Here is a 14984-nt window from a genome sequence, read left to right on the forward strand (position 1 = left end):
GGCCTGGAGCGAGCGCCCAGGAACACGAGGGTGCCCATGATGTCACACTGGGTACATCCACTCGTCCATTCAGTAAAAACATGGCGTTGGGTGCTAACCAGGCGCCAGGCTCTGGGGCAGGGGCAGTACACAGTTTAGACTGTGACGTGTGCTGTCACGACCCGGCCTGCGGGCCGGGCACTGAGCTTTGTGGGCATGTGGCACTGTTTCCGCTAGGGTGACGGGCAGTCAGCAAGCTTCCCAGGGCACACGGAGTCAGAGGCTGGGGCTGGGGCTGGGGCTGGGGCTGGGGCTGGGGCTGGGGCTGGGGCTGGGCGGTCTCCAGGGCAGAGGAGCCGGGAAGCTTCTAGAGGAAACGCGGTAGTTGGCTCGTGAAGGACATGTGAGATTTGAACAGCTGGTGATGGAAGTTACTGTCCTGCCAAGTCTATGAAGATCACAAGACGTGTCACTGTCACCTGGACCCCCGTCCGGGAAGCCGAGTGTGACAGTTAATTGTACGTGTCAGCTTGACTGACCACGGGGTGCCCAGACTGTTATTTCTGGGCCCATCTGTGAGGGTGTTTCTAGAGATTAGCATTTAAATCGGGGGCTCCCCTGGGAGGGTGGGCCGCTCACAATCCACTGAGGCCTGAAGAGAACAAAAGGCAGAGGGAGGAGGATTTGCGCCTGTTTTTCTGTCTCCTTCAGTGAGCTGGGACCTCCCGTCTCATCCTCCTGCCGTGGATGAGATCTGCACAGCAGCCCCTGGTTCTCGGGCTTTCAGACTCGACTTGCACACCACTGGCCCCTGGGCCTCCCACTGCGGAGGGCACACAGTGCGACTTCTGACGTGAGCCAGGCCCGCGTGGTAAGCCCGTGTGTCTGGTCTGTCTGTGCATCGTCTGTGTCTGTATGTCTACACTCGTCTGTACGTCCACATCCCGTCCGTCTTACATGTCCTCAGGGGCCTGCTGCTCTGGCTGGTACGCTGGGTGTGGCAGGGCGGCAGACACCTTGCAGCCTGGCCCCATGGCCCCTGCCCACCCAAGTGCCACTGTACCCAGCAACTTGCTTCTACAAAAACGATGGCATGTCACTGCCGAGGTGAGGAAGTCCAGGACTGTGACGGTGTGGTGAGCCTGGTGCTTCTTGGCTGCATTTGGTGAGCCAGCCTGCTGTGTTCCGAGCTGCCCGGTCGAGATACCCAGGCGGCAGGGGGCTGGGAGCTGACGGGCAGCGGGGCTGAGGCCTCATCCCAGAAGCTTGGAGGGACTGAGCCCTGGCCAAGCCACACACACCTGGGAACTTGGAGCAGGACCCGTCATGCTGGCTGCAGCCCCAGCCGCTCCTTGATGACAGTCTTGTAAGAACCCCAAAGCCAGAGGCCTAGCTGAGCCTGAGCCACAGCACCTGGGACCCCAGAGAGACTGTCGCGAATAAGCCAGTGTCTTAGTAAAGCGAGTCACACGAAATGTTTGGTCCCAGTGCATATAAAAGTTGTTCACACTCCACTGTCGTCTTTTAACTGGGCAGTATCGTTTCCCCGAAAATAAGACCTAGCCAGACCATCATCAGCTCTAGTGCGTCTTTGGGAGCAAAAATTAACATAAGACCCGGTCTTACAGTAAAAGAAGACCAGTTCTTACACTATATTATATAATATCCAGTCTTCTTTTACTGTAAGACCGGGTCTTATGTTAATTTTTGCTCCCAAAGACGCACTAGAGCTGATGATGGTCTGGCTAGGTCTTATTTTCGGGGAAACAAGGTAGCATTAAGTCTAAAAAGTAATGACCTTAATTGAAACGTGCTAAATGTGCGGACCACCCTCCGAGCTTCAGCGAGTCGTCATCTTTCGGCTGGTGGAGGGACTTGTCTTCAATGCGTAAAAAATGGGAAGCGCAGTGAAGCATATGTGCCTGCATATGTGGTCGTTTGAAAGCCACCCAGCCTGGTGGGAACGTGTTCCCTGATCCACTGGGCCGTCCTTAAAATCAGTGCGGTCGCCTCGCCGTCCTCTCCTCTCCCGGCTTCCCCTCCGTGTTCCATTGTCTATCAGCCCCTGGGCAAAGTCAAGCCCACAGGGTCCCCGGGAAGGCACGAGTGGCCTGAGGGCAGGGGAAGCCCTGACACTCGGCGGCCCCTCCATGAGCTGGGGGCCGGGAAGGAAGGGGCGCAGGTATAAAACAATTAAATCTTGGGGACGTAATGCACAGTATAGGGAATATAGTCAGTAGTATTGTGATACCGTGATACAGTGTCAGATGGTTGCTGAACTTATCATGGTGATCATTTCCTTAGGCATATAAATGTTGAATAACTATGGTGTATACCTGAAACTAATATAATATTGTATGTTAGCTATAGTCCAATACAAATCTATAAAAAAATGTATTTTGGGGGCCGGCCCGGTGGCTCAGGCGGTTGGAGCTCCGTGCTCCTAACTCCGAAGGCTGCCAGTTCGATTCCCACATGGGCCATTGGGCTCTCGACCACAAGGTTGCCGGTTCGATTCCTCAACTCCCACAAAGGATGGTGGGCTCGTCTCAGACTTCAGTGGAATCCGTGGAATTCCAGCAGTTTTGCGGCAGATGCCTCAACACCTCCCCTGATCTCTCCCCATGGGGAGGCGAACACAAGGCTAAGTAGGAAGTCCAGGTGTATTCACTGTTCAGTGCAACTTGGACGTGAACCCAGTGTCAGGGGAGCATGTGGGTGAGCTGGCTGGAGCGTGCAGCTCAGGCCCCTCCGTCTGCCTCCAGCTGGACGACGCAGCAGCTGGCCGTCCACACGGGACGGCAGACCTGAGGGGCGTGAGTGCACGTGTGCAGAACGCTGGGCGGACCTTCTCCCAGGCAGGACTGCAGCTTCAGGCCTGCATTCAGTGAGTGGAAAGCAGAAAGGACCGTGCGTTACTGCATCTTACTACTGGCCCAGCCACTGTCCCACACGAGTTCCCAGTCGGATTGGAACTGTCTCCTTCAGAGAGAAGGGCGGGCTGTGTGACGGGGACTCGGCAGTGCCTGTAGGAGGCTGCCACGCCTGCCACCACAGATGACCAAAACATAGCGACTTCAGCCACTGCACAGTTATTCACTGCAGTCGTGACGTGGCCTCACTGGGCTGCACCTGTGTGTGCAGGGCTGGTGCCTGCTGGGGACTCCGGGGACAGCCTGTCCCTGGCTTTGTCCTGCACAGGAGGCCGCACTCCTGGGCTCGTGGCCCCTCCTCCGTCCCGTGCTACACCCTCTTCCACTTAACGAGAACCTTGTAACCACAATAGGCTCACGTGGAAAACGCCGGCTCGTCTCCCATCTCAGGCAGCTGATTAGCAACCTGAGTTACGTTTTCAGTTTTTTACCTTTTGCCATGTGACCTAACGTGTTCACAGGTCCCAGGGACTGTGACGTAAGCAGTGTGGGAGGCCCGTGTTCTGCCTGTCACGTCACCCAGCCGACAGAGTGGCCAGCACAGTACTCCTGACTCCCGTGGCCCCTGGGGCGAAGGGGAAAGGAGGGAACCTTGCAGGTGTCAAGGTCAGTGACACTGACAGGCAGAGCAGTGACCAGCGCGAACACCAAGCAAGCCTCTGACCACCCCGAAACCAGCTTTATTTCCTCGTGTGCAGAGCACGGACAGCAGCCACCTGCCGCAGGGTGGGCCTGAGATCTCCCCACGACAAACGCGCGTGTGCGTGAGGATGAGCCCCAGGCGAGCGTTCCTTCCAGAGTTCCCTTGCCTGCAGCTCACCCGTTCTGAGCTCTGGCACGACCGGCGTTTTCCCGCCGTTCTCACTCATAAGAGCCGGGAAGCAGGACGATCACTTCTGTCTTTAGCTCCAGAATGTTCATCGCCTGTTGCCTTCTGTGCAGTTTCCAAAGCACGAGCTACTTAAATACGCTGGCGACGGGCTAGAAGCAGATGAAACGTCGATGTGGACACCTATTGATTGGGGCAATCCCGCGTGCGATGTATGAGTGACATTAAATCATCACTTAATACAATTTCCTGCTCACCAGACACCCCTCCTTGTTCTCTGTTTCTGAAAACGCGACTGCATAGAAAGTAAACATGATTTCTAAATGGCTGTCAATAGTCGCCAGATGGGACGGGAAGGCCAGCGTAAGGGAACAGGCGCTGAGCTCACTGCTCTGGCCGGTCTGACGGTGTTACAGTCAGAACCAGTGGAGACAGACTAACTTCAGCAGCACTGATGCAGGTGGCGTGGACACTGTGGCATCTATTTTTCTACTGTATTTTGCACAGGACCTGCCCGTTGGGTTCAGCAGGAACACAGAACTATTTCCTCAGCGCCCTGTTTATGGAGGCGTCAGTCGTGTCAGGCGCTGGGCTAAGCAAGAAGCCACATTGGCAGCCGCTGTGTCGGGTAGTCCTTCCAGCGAGCCCAGGGTCCACGTCAGAACGAAGAGCCTGAGGCCTGGGGAAACGAAGAGCCCGCTCATGGCCAGACAGTAACCCGTCACTGGTCGGTCGGTCTGAGCTGCATTTCCAGCCGGTGCTGGGGCCTGAGACGCACTCGTGCATCACAGGACGTCCCTGCCCCAGAAACAGCTGAAACGCCTGGCTCACGCTCATATGTGCACTTCAAAAAGGAGTTATATGGCCCCAAATTTTAAAAATACACAAGGATATACAGTGACGAGTAGGTCTCCCGTTCATTCTTGTTCTGGAGTTCCTGGTTATTCACCGTCCCTGTAAATCATGATAACAATAAGCGCTTTCAAAGCAAATAAAACATGTAAACAAGATTGAAAGGACATGTGTAACGTCCTATCCAGCTGAGCAGACAAAGGCCACATTGAAAGCCAGCAGCTTAGCTCCACGGTCAGGACAAAAGATGACAGGAAGTCTGCAGCCCAACCTGGAGGAACAGACAAGGAACGGAGGAGGAGCTGTGCGGCCAAGTCCAGAATGTGGGAAAATACAAGAGAGATGGCCCAGATTTTTCTCAGTACATTACACCGGGGAGAACAAGGAACAGAACCAAACACAGGAAGAGGAAACCCAGGGACTCAAAACAATTATCAGCCAAACACCGTCTGAATCCCAGCTCGAGGACAGCACCCCACAGACACAGGCGCGGGGGCGGAATGGAGGGATTTGAACACTGAGCCTGCATCAGGTGATGTTCAGAAAGGGTTCGTTATTGTCGGTATGACAGTGGCCTCGTGACTACAGTTTTAAAAGACACCTTATGTTTCATAAAGTCAGACTGAACTGTTTACAGAGGAAAGTGTGTCAGGTCGGGGATTTGCTTCCAGATGATCCAGAATGGGGAGCAAGAGGCCGGATCCGGGCTCCAAAGGCCATTTCAAATGCAGGTTCTTCTGCATTGGTGGCGGTCTCGGGAGTCCCCCCTAGGCTGGCAGTGGGACCGTCCACTGCTCTGGCCTTGTGTCTTGTTATCAGAATACAAGCACATGCCCTGTGCCACATGCTGCAGGGACAGTGTCCTCCCAACTCCGACCGGCCCAGTGCGGCCACGGGCTGTCAGTCATCTCCGCCCACGAGAGGGCTGAGCACCAGGAAGCCTCAGTAACGTAGAAAATCGCACTTACTCTTAATGCATTTGGGGTCGTTGGGGCCCTTTGGTGGCTCTGTGACCTTGGGTAGCCTAGGTCACCTGTCTGGGGTGGCTCAGCTCTGTTCCCCATGTGTGTCCCCCTCCCGCAGGTGTGTTCTCCCGCGAGCAGGAGCCTCACGACTTCAACCAACTGGCCAAACACACGCCAGCGGGCGGAGAACAGGCCCGTTGGCAGGAAGGCCGCAGCGGCTGCGAGCAGGGAGGGTGGAGGGCTGGCAACCTGGGCAGCCCTTCTTCCGGCTCTCACCATCCTGAGCTGCACCCATCCCTGAGCTGAGATGGGACAGTGAACTTCTGAGAGGACGCGTGAGATGGACTAACAGTGACGTGCAAAACAACGTAAGTGCACTCAGTCCAGCCCCACTGTACAGATGGGCAGACGGACTCGGCCAGGACCCGGGGTGTGGGGTCCCCTGGAAAGCAGTCAGGTTGTGCTCAGGGCCCAGGCCTGTCCTCCACCAAAGTCACGTCCCTCGTGTCCCATGAGACTTCCTCCTGACGACCTCTTAGGGCTCCCCCTCCTGTGACATGTTTTTACTCCATTTAAGCATCTTAAAGTGAACTTGCTTACTTACCTTCTAGGTATGTATTAGTTCATCAGTTTTCTCTAATTTTTTATCTAAAGTTGATGCATGCATTATACTTTTTTGCTGCTTTTAAAAATGATACCTTTAGCTTTGTTGCATGATGTTATCGCTTCATAAAACGGCCTTGATGGTAAGTGGGCACTAGGGAGTTTTTAAGACGAGGACCCCCAATCTGTAGCAGCGGTGGCAGCTTTTCCTGGGCTATTTGGAGCCACTTGGCAAAGATGTGCCTTGTCACCAAATGCCCAGGCAGCAGCTTCCTGAAGCTGGCAAGAGCCTTCTAAAGGGACAGCTTGGGTTTCATTCCCATCCCCGAGCCTGCGGTTAGCGGAGCCAGTATCAGAGGCTTGGCAGTGTCTAGCCCCGCGACAAGCTCTCCTGAGAGCTGTGATTGCTCCTTGGGCAGGAAGTGGGGCTCCTTGAGCGGCCTGAGAGGGACACAGCAGTGAAGGCAGGAGCGACGCTTGCCCAGGCCCAGGCACTCAGCGCCAGGACTAAATGGCATCAGAAGAGTGTCCAAGACAAGCAATTATGCCCTAGAAAAGCGTCAGCCCAGACTGCACTTCCACGAGTGGCCCAGGGCCGCCAGGCACACTGCTCATTCCCGTTGGGCAGCGACCAGCTCAGGCGCCCGTGGGCACAGCGTGGGGACCCGCACTCTCCCAGGATCACGGGGCTGGTTGTGCCGCTGGCTCCACACATGTCTATCGAGGGACTAGTGAGAACCCAGTGGGCCAGACAGACGGGCCCGCGCTCGTGGAGCTGGGCCGTGTTCACACACGGAAAGAGCCACGGGGCACAGCTGGAAGCCGGGGCCGGGAGGAAAGGCAGCGGTGGCACCTACAGGTGAGGTCTGCAGACAGAGGGGTCAAGAGCAGTGGGCAAGCTGGCTTAGGCACTGCGGGAAGATGGAGCGGGACTAGAACCCACTGGATGGTCAGGGAGCGTGCCCGCCGTCATGGGTCAGCAGGCCCCTGCTCAGTGCCGTCTGCACGGAGCCTTAGGTGTAGGGCATACACACAGGACCAAGGGGCATGGTCCCAGCCCGAGAGACTACAGTTGGCGAGGGCAGCAGACAAAGAAATAAGGCCGGTGCCCAGGGGCCTGAGACGGCCCACAGGGCCCTGGGAGCAGAGAGCCAGGCTCCTGCTGGGACAGAGGAGCTGAAGGGCGTCGTGGTGCCGGGACTGGGCGTGTGGTGGGTGCCATGGCCGAGCGCTGACTGGAACAAAGCCCCGAAGCACAGCCAGCATGGTGCATTAAAGGTCCAGCTCAAGGTCTCGTCCAGCTGAATGCAGGACGGCTGACAAAAGGGCAGCCCCTCACATGAGGAGGAGACTGGCCTTCATCCCCAGGTCAGTGAGAAATGGCCGGAAAGGGAGTTATAAACAGGTGTGTGACGTGGGCAGTTAGTGTAAAAGGACCCCCATGTCCCTAGCGAACATGGGGCCAAGAATGGGGACAGAGCTGGTTAAGGGGAGGCTGTATTAGCAGAACCAGGGGTCGTCATGGTGCTGGCAGCTGCAAGCTGAAGCTGTGTGATGGGAAGCCACTGTCCACTGTGTGGTCTGGGCAGAGCTCCAGGGCGGTACCTGGGGGGCTTCGGGCCCAACGGGGAGGATGGTACCTGCAGCTGAGCAAGGCACCCATCACCTGAAGGACATTGCTTGTATTGATTGTACGTAAAATTTGCTTGGAAAAATAGCTCCAACTATTGATAGTTCTCTTTGACAGGAATGAAATGTCGGGCAGGGGGACCCTCAGGCCCTCCCACCTCAGGGCTGGGTCTGTGAATCCGATTCACGGAGGGTCGGGCTGGGCTCCCCACACGGTGCAGGGATACAAAGTGGGCCCCTGATCAGTAGAACACAGGCCCTTGCCCTGCTCTCAGCGTCCAGGTGAGGCTGAAACATTCATGGGGAGGAGGGCACTCCATCCTCCGCTCCCAAAGCAACACTACTCGCTAACAACCCAGCGTCTGGCGACGGGGCGGAAATGCCAGGATTAGGAAACAGGCAGTTAGGGGGCGCCGACAGGCACGCACGGAGGTGCAGGGATGTCTCTGGAGCTGTGCTAGGGCAAGAGACAAGAAGCGGCTCAGGAGGGAGACCATTCGCTGCTCCCACGGCCGATTTAGCTGCACCTACGTGTCCACAGGTGCCCCTCTTACCGAACCTGCCAGAAATGCCAGTAGGCGCGTCATTCACGGGCGATGCATCTCCATTCCCCACGTAGTGGGAGGAGACCCCTACCCCCCACCCCAAGCCAGGCAGGGTGGGTTGCCATTTACAGCCTGTGTGTAGTGGGCAAAGGTAGGGAACCGGTCTGTGCTTTGGTTTCTTCAGGTGCAAAAGGATTTCTAATAACAGCCCACGTGATGGGGCAGCTGCAGGATGAGCTGGGTCAGCAGGGCACAGTTCACACAGCTGTGAGCCCGTTACGTGCAGCGCTGGTGCCACCAAATGTGGGGACGCTGGGGTATGCAGGCAGGCGTCTCAGCATCGGAAAAGAACGAAGGCTGCCCCTTAGCCCTGTGCACAGGGAGACGGGGCCAGGAGAGTCTGGCACCAGCTGGGTGGCCTGCGGCGAAGCCAAGCTGGTGCCCCAAACGCAATAGGCCCGCAGGTGCATTACCCACATACCCAACGGGCAGCCGGTGCTTCCTCCCTCTGCAGCCAGGAGTCTCCTCCGTTGTCTGGGGGGGCGGGGGAGCTAATGTGCCAGACGTGCTGGCAGCACTTTTTACAGAAAACAGGCCCCCAACAGCGTCTCAAGGGCTCCCCAGCCTTTTTCTGAACACTCACAGGAAGGCCTGGCTGACATTTCACACGTGATTGGCTAAGAGCCACACTCGCCTCTGGCTGTGTGTGTGCACGTGTGTGCGTCTACACACCAGCACCTGCGTTTACCTGTTGTTGCAGCACCACCTCCTAAGCAAGGACCCAGACTTGTTTCCCTGTAAACGACGAGCTGCCAGGGCCAGAGGCCACCCCCTCGGACCTACTTGCAGGGACATCTGCTTGCACGTGACAAGAGGAGCGGGAAAGACAGGAGGAAGAGGACCCACAGCCTGGTGTTTGTCCCCAGCCAGGTCATTGGATGGGAGTAGAAGAAGCATGATGGCAGCGGCACAAGGTGGGTTCCCCGCACCTCGGGCGTCCGCAGGAATGAAGCCCTCACCCTTCACGAGGTCTCGGAAGCCAGGAGGACGGAAGCTGGGTGACACTGGGTGGCAGCGCAGAGGGAAGCAGAGCAAAGTGAGCTGGCCTCGCAGGCACCTCCGCGTCTGTGTCCCAGGTGCGTCGACTCCGGGCCCCTGAGCCTCCACTGCTGTGAACGGGTTCAGACTGTCAGTTACTTGCTGGCCCCGCCCACTGTTCCGATTATCCCACCACCTGGGTCATTTCTGATTAGATGGGCATCTGGGGGTAGGAAGGAAGCCAGTTCTCTGGAAAGGGACGTGAAGGACGAGGGGGACCGCCAGTCGTAACCCAGCCCCGCCCAGGCTCCTCGGCAGCCAATCAGATCCGGGCGCCAGGCGGCCGGTGCCGCCCCGTCGTTAGCAGCCCCGCGCATGCGCTTGGTATCGGTGTGGGCCAGGCTGCGGGACGGGGCTTCTGCCCACGGTCCCTTTCCTGACCCGACAGTCTCCCTCCGTGTGAAAATAAGGAATATACACTCGTTTTTGTGCCCGGTTCCTGGCACTGATCTAAAACCCTTGGGACTTCCTGAGTGATGGGCATTGTCACCCACGTTGAAGGACTTGAGGCCACACCTGAGTTATGCTGAGGTGACGCTGCAGGATGGGGGACCCAGCCATGTGGTCAGAGGCCCTTTCCCTCAGCTGGGTCACCCTTTGTCCTCTGGACCCTGTGTGTCTGTCCAGCTCTTCCTCTACCCCCCCCCCACGTCCATGGGGCTCAGGCCACATCACCGACAAGCAGCCGCAGCTTTACACCCGCAGGTCTCTCTCTCAGACCCTCCCCCTTGTCCCCTTATGTCATCCCTGTGCCCGGCCCACCTCCAGGGAGCTGAGACTCTGAAAAGCGGCTGCCACTCACGGGACCCTCGCTGTCCACACAAAGCCACTTCTCCAGCGCTCGGTCCCTTAGCCACCCACCCACCGACCACATCCATTCCGAAGCCTTAGATTCACAAGTTCAAAAGCATCCACTCTTCAAAGTAGCAAACGCCTTTTGCCAACACCTACGTGTGCCAAGCATTGTTAGGTGCCTAATGTTATTTAAACCACAGGCAAACCTGCAAAGCAAGTCAGGACAGACCCGCGGCCTCGCTGCGCTCTCGCCAGCGTTTCAGTACAGCATCTACGTTCCTTGGGGTATAATGACCCAATCAAGCACGGACTGCGTTTCAGAAAAAGGTAAGATTATGAGGGAAGTGCAAAGTGCTTCCTCACCAAACTGTGAAGCTCAGGGAGAAATCTGTTTTTTTCCTTTGCCCAAAATACCCCTTTCCTGATGTCTCCATTTCCATAATGTTTTCTTACTGTCTGTGGACCCCTTAAAGGTAGCTCCCTCCAGGAGCCTTACCCTTCCTCTCTCCAAACTAGGCCAGCTTGTATTTTTAGACGATTTGGCTACAAATAACAGAAATCCAAATCACACTAATTTTTTTAAATTGTAAGTTATGTGACAAAAACTCCCAGAGGTTTATTTAGTCAGCCGCACGTACACTTGATTGAGCAGGTCTGAAGCACCGCAGGACGGTGTCGCCTCACTTCTTATTTACCTGTTACTCTTACAGCAGCCTTCTCTGGGTCACAAGATGACGTCCAGGTTCAAATCCACTTTCTTGGTATTTCAAACAAATGCCCCCAATGCAACCGGTCAGCCCTATGGGCCTGCATAATACGTTTGTCCCTACTGCGGTCACTGTGGGTACAGCCAGTCGGGCAGGAGACCAACGTCCCTAAAAGGATGAGGCTGGAAACTGGGTACTGGTGTCACGGGAGGAGACGAGTTCTGAGGCAGTGGTAAGAATCTTTGGTTCCCTCCTGGATTCCAGGTTCTTTCTGCACGTCCCCTATGAGGCCTCTGCCAGAACAGGGCCCACGAGAGCAAGGACGGTGCCCTCTCGTCCATCCGTCTGTCCTGGTGCCTGGACAGTGCCTGGCGCCCACCGTGCACCTGATAACTACCGGTCAGATGAACAGGTAAGTAAACAACTGAGTGAATTAATACATCTGCTACATGCTGCAAGCTCCGGGCTCTGAGTCTCGTTACAGGGGGTGAGGAGGCAACACTGGTCAGTCCAGGGGTCCCCAAGCCCCTGCTTAAGCCTCATGTTTGCTGGGGAAGACACAAGATTTCACTTGAGAGAAATGTTTTGCTGCTGCTTTATCTTTGGACACCATGGCTGTACTGGGATAAAAACCGAGGCTCTGAAATTCTGAAGACCTGGGTGAAATGCCACCCTTGAATGGGTGTTCAGCCAAGTGCAGTCCAAGCCCACGATGGTCACCACGGACCTGTGGTCTGGGCGTCTTCCTGCCGCGTCCCTCACCTCCCGCCTCTGCCCACATTCCGCACGGGGCCCCTAGCATGCGGAACCTTCTGTCCAAAGGGACTCGCCACCTCGTAGCCTCCTTCTCGGCCCCACAGGTGTCATCTCATTCCATTTTTAGTCCCCTAGCTAGACTATGTGGCCCCACAGGCCCCAGAGCACTTCCCAGAACCAAGTAGTTTCAGATATTTGTGGGATGAGTGGGGATACCGTACAACACTGGCTGTAACCTACGCAGCCCTCGTGTTCTCACCTGTGTCGGGACAACACGGTCACCCTCAGAGAAGAGACGAAGTAAGTAACATCCTGTGCCCGTGTACCTAGTACTGGGGAGCCTTCAGTGCCGGCGCCTCCCTGCGCACCCACCCACCCACTCTCGGCGGCCCCAGTCGGGCCAGCCCTGTTTGCAATGAAATTACAGACCCACAGGCATCCTTGAGTTCTGCGGCTGACGGGCCTGCAGCCCAGCCTGTCAGTCTGAAGCGGCCGCACATCTGAACACAAACTGAAAAATTAATGGCCCTGGAAGGCGCTGTCTCCCTTCCCACAGACACCGCTGACCTTACCCTGTGTCTGTACAGCAGTAGAGCCCAGAGCTCCGCCTCTCTGTCCCCATGCAGCCACAGGGCACAAGAAGACAGGCCGGTAGCCCCGTGCTTCTGAAGGGACAGCAGGACCTGGCGTCAGGCTGGAACCTCCTTACCGGTGTGGGAACAAGAGTGAAGGTGACATTGGGTGTTAGAGCCCCGTGACCCATCCCCAGGCCCTTGGAGAGCCCTCCAGATGGGCCCAGGTAAGGGTGGTGGGCTGGAAAGGGAGGGCTGGGGGGTGCGGGGTGAGGAGAGCCCCCTTAGAGCATGACGGTCACCTCGAGGACTCCTGGGGACAGCAGGGTCTCGCGGCCTTGTAGGAAGCAAGCAGACCGTTTCACTGCAGCTCTGAGGAGGCTCTCATGGCCTGAGGGACCCTCAGCTGTCACCTGGCTGTCACCCGGCTGTCACCTGGCCACCCACAGTGTGGTCCCCTGGGAGCTTGCTGGCGATGCAGACCTCCTGGCTCAGGCCCTGCATCTCTCCAGGGGGCTCCCGTGCACCTTGGAGCCTGAGAAGCGCTGCTGGGTGCTGTGCCGATGGTTAGTTTTGTGCCTCGTCTTGGCTGGACCAAGGGATGCCAAGGGAGGCTGCTGAAACATCACCTCTGGGCGCACTGTGAGGGTGTCTCTGGAAGACATGGCTTTGAATCAGTAGAGGGTGAAGCAGATGGCATCACCAGCCCAGAGTTCTGGGTGGAACAAAAGGAGGAAGAAGGTTACAGGCTCCTCTGCCTGCCTGGGCAGGAACGGCCGGCTCCTGCCCTTGTCCTGGTTCTCAGGCCTTCACACGGACCAGCCCACAAACTACACCCTCCACCTCAGGCCTCAGAAACGCACTGACGCTCTCCTGGGTCTGCAGCCTGCAGACAGCAGATGGTGGGACTTCTCAGCCCCCAGAATGGTGAGAGCCGATCAATGTATTATCATAAATCTCTTCCTGGAGAGAAAGCTGTCTATACCATCCTGTCTATCTGTGTCTGTCTGCGTCTGTATCTATGTCTAGATGCCATCGGTGGCTACGTGTATACCACACATCTGTGCCATACCTACGGCTGTCTCTAGGTGCGTATCTGGATAGCTCTCGGTGGGTAGGAACAAGGAGCACGTTAGCTGCTGGGGGGGAAACTGAGTCAAAGGATGCATCATCGCAAAGCTGTGCGGCTCTTGCTTGGAGCCAGAGGGCATTTCAGTACCAGGAAACAGGCCGATGTCAGGGCACCACACGAGGAAAAGCACAGCGTCTCTGAGACAAGCTTGTTCCTGGTCACTGAGTCAGCGTCGCTCCTGGTGGGCACAGGTTGCGATGATGCTGGCGGGGGGTCCTGATCACAGAAAGGGCCCCACGCCCGTTCCCACCCCACAGAGCACCCGGTGCCGATCGCCCTGCGCTGAGACCACAGCATCCGAGGGCCCTTCCCGTGGACCCAGCAAGTCCGTCATGAATCTGTTTGTTCTTTCACCCAACAAATACTTAATGAGCGCCTACCTGTTGTCCCACACTGTTCCGGGAACTTCTTGTGCATTATTTCATGGAATTCTCGTTTCTAAAATACCGTGAGTTAGGGATACAGCCGGCTCCGTGCCACAGCAGGGGACAGGCACTCGTGCTGGCCGTGATTCACACAGAAGCACAGCTCACACTCAGACCCACTGTGCCCTGCGCCCCCAGCGCCCCCAGCGCCCCCAGGGCCCTGTGGCCTTGGCTGGCCCCCTCCCAAGGACAAGCCTTCCTCCTCGTACAACCAGCAGGTTCCTCAGGCAGCCCTGCTCCATAGACAAAGCCGCCCAGGTCACCCCCACCTTGGACAGAGGGAAGCCACAGGCTCCTCCTGCATTTTGTGGAAAGAGAGACCTAATTAGACGTGTCTCAAATGAAAAACCACCCTGTGGAGACAGAAATGAAAGAGACAGGGAGACAATTAGGAAGACTGAGGACAAAAAAAAAGCAGAAAGAGATGGGGGGCACATTGAAAACGAGAGCCGAAGGGACAGCAGTGATCAAAGGGAAGCCCAGAGAGAGCGGGGCGGACGGAGGGGACAGATGAGACGGGGGTAGTGGAGAGACGGACTCCGGAAACCAGAGGAGGAGCAACGAGAGAAGCAAAAGGAAAGACGCAGGCAGCAGGACAGGACACGACCGACGCCCCCTGCAGTGGCTCCCGGGGAAGCCCTGGGTGGAGGGCAGTGCCCTCTGTGAAGGAGCCAGTGCCCCGGGTAAGAAAGACGGAAGCTCTGTTTCTTTGTTCTGACCTTGAACTCGCCCTGTTGCGAAGCCTGACACCCTCATTGTGTCTACAAGGAGACGTGAATGCCGGTGCCATGGCTGGATGGCACCCAGCTCCCCACGCAAAATGCCCTGGCCCTGAGCCGGCCAACCTGTGTGCCTCGTCTCGGACAGAGTCCACCCGAGGGCCCACGGGCCACGGAGCACAACGGACAATGACCCGAGGAAGAGGGCTGAGCATCAGAAAAGTGGGGAGAGAAACGGGCAGACCGACACGGCCACGAGCTGCGGGTCCCACGTGGGCGGTGGCCGAAGGACACAGCTCACTGGCACCGTCCCCCGCAGCAGCACCACCTCCATTCTGAGCCCCGCTCAGGGCTGTCACCGTGTTAAGTATTCATGTCACTCAGTCCCTGCCTCAAACCCACGAGGCTGCACCGAGGTGCTGCCCACGCTCCACATGAGGACACT

At 57.0% G+C, this 14984-nt stretch overlaps 1 long non-coding RNA gene across 1 annotated transcript; it reads left to right on the forward strand.

The window, feature by feature from the left end:
• Positions 1-697: 697 nt before the first annotated feature.
• Positions 698-8793, forward strand: LOC117019809 (uncharacterized). Its single transcript, XR_004422569.1, has 3 exons — positions 698-850; positions 5677-5926; positions 8520-8793. It is a non-coding gene; the product is annotated as an uncharacterized LOC117019809 (long non-coding RNA).
• The last annotated feature ends 6191 nt before the right edge of the window (positions 8794-14984 follow it).

The sequence above is a fragment of the Rhinolophus ferrumequinum genome (genome assembly GCF_004115265.2).
Source record: "Rhinolophus ferrumequinum isolate MPI-CBG mRhiFer1 chromosome 15 unlocalized genomic scaffold, mRhiFer1_v1.p scaffold_54_arrow_ctg1_1, whole genome shotgun sequence".
Classification (NCBI taxonomy): domain Eukaryota; kingdom Metazoa; phylum Chordata; class Mammalia; order Chiroptera; family Rhinolophidae; genus Rhinolophus; species Rhinolophus ferrumequinum.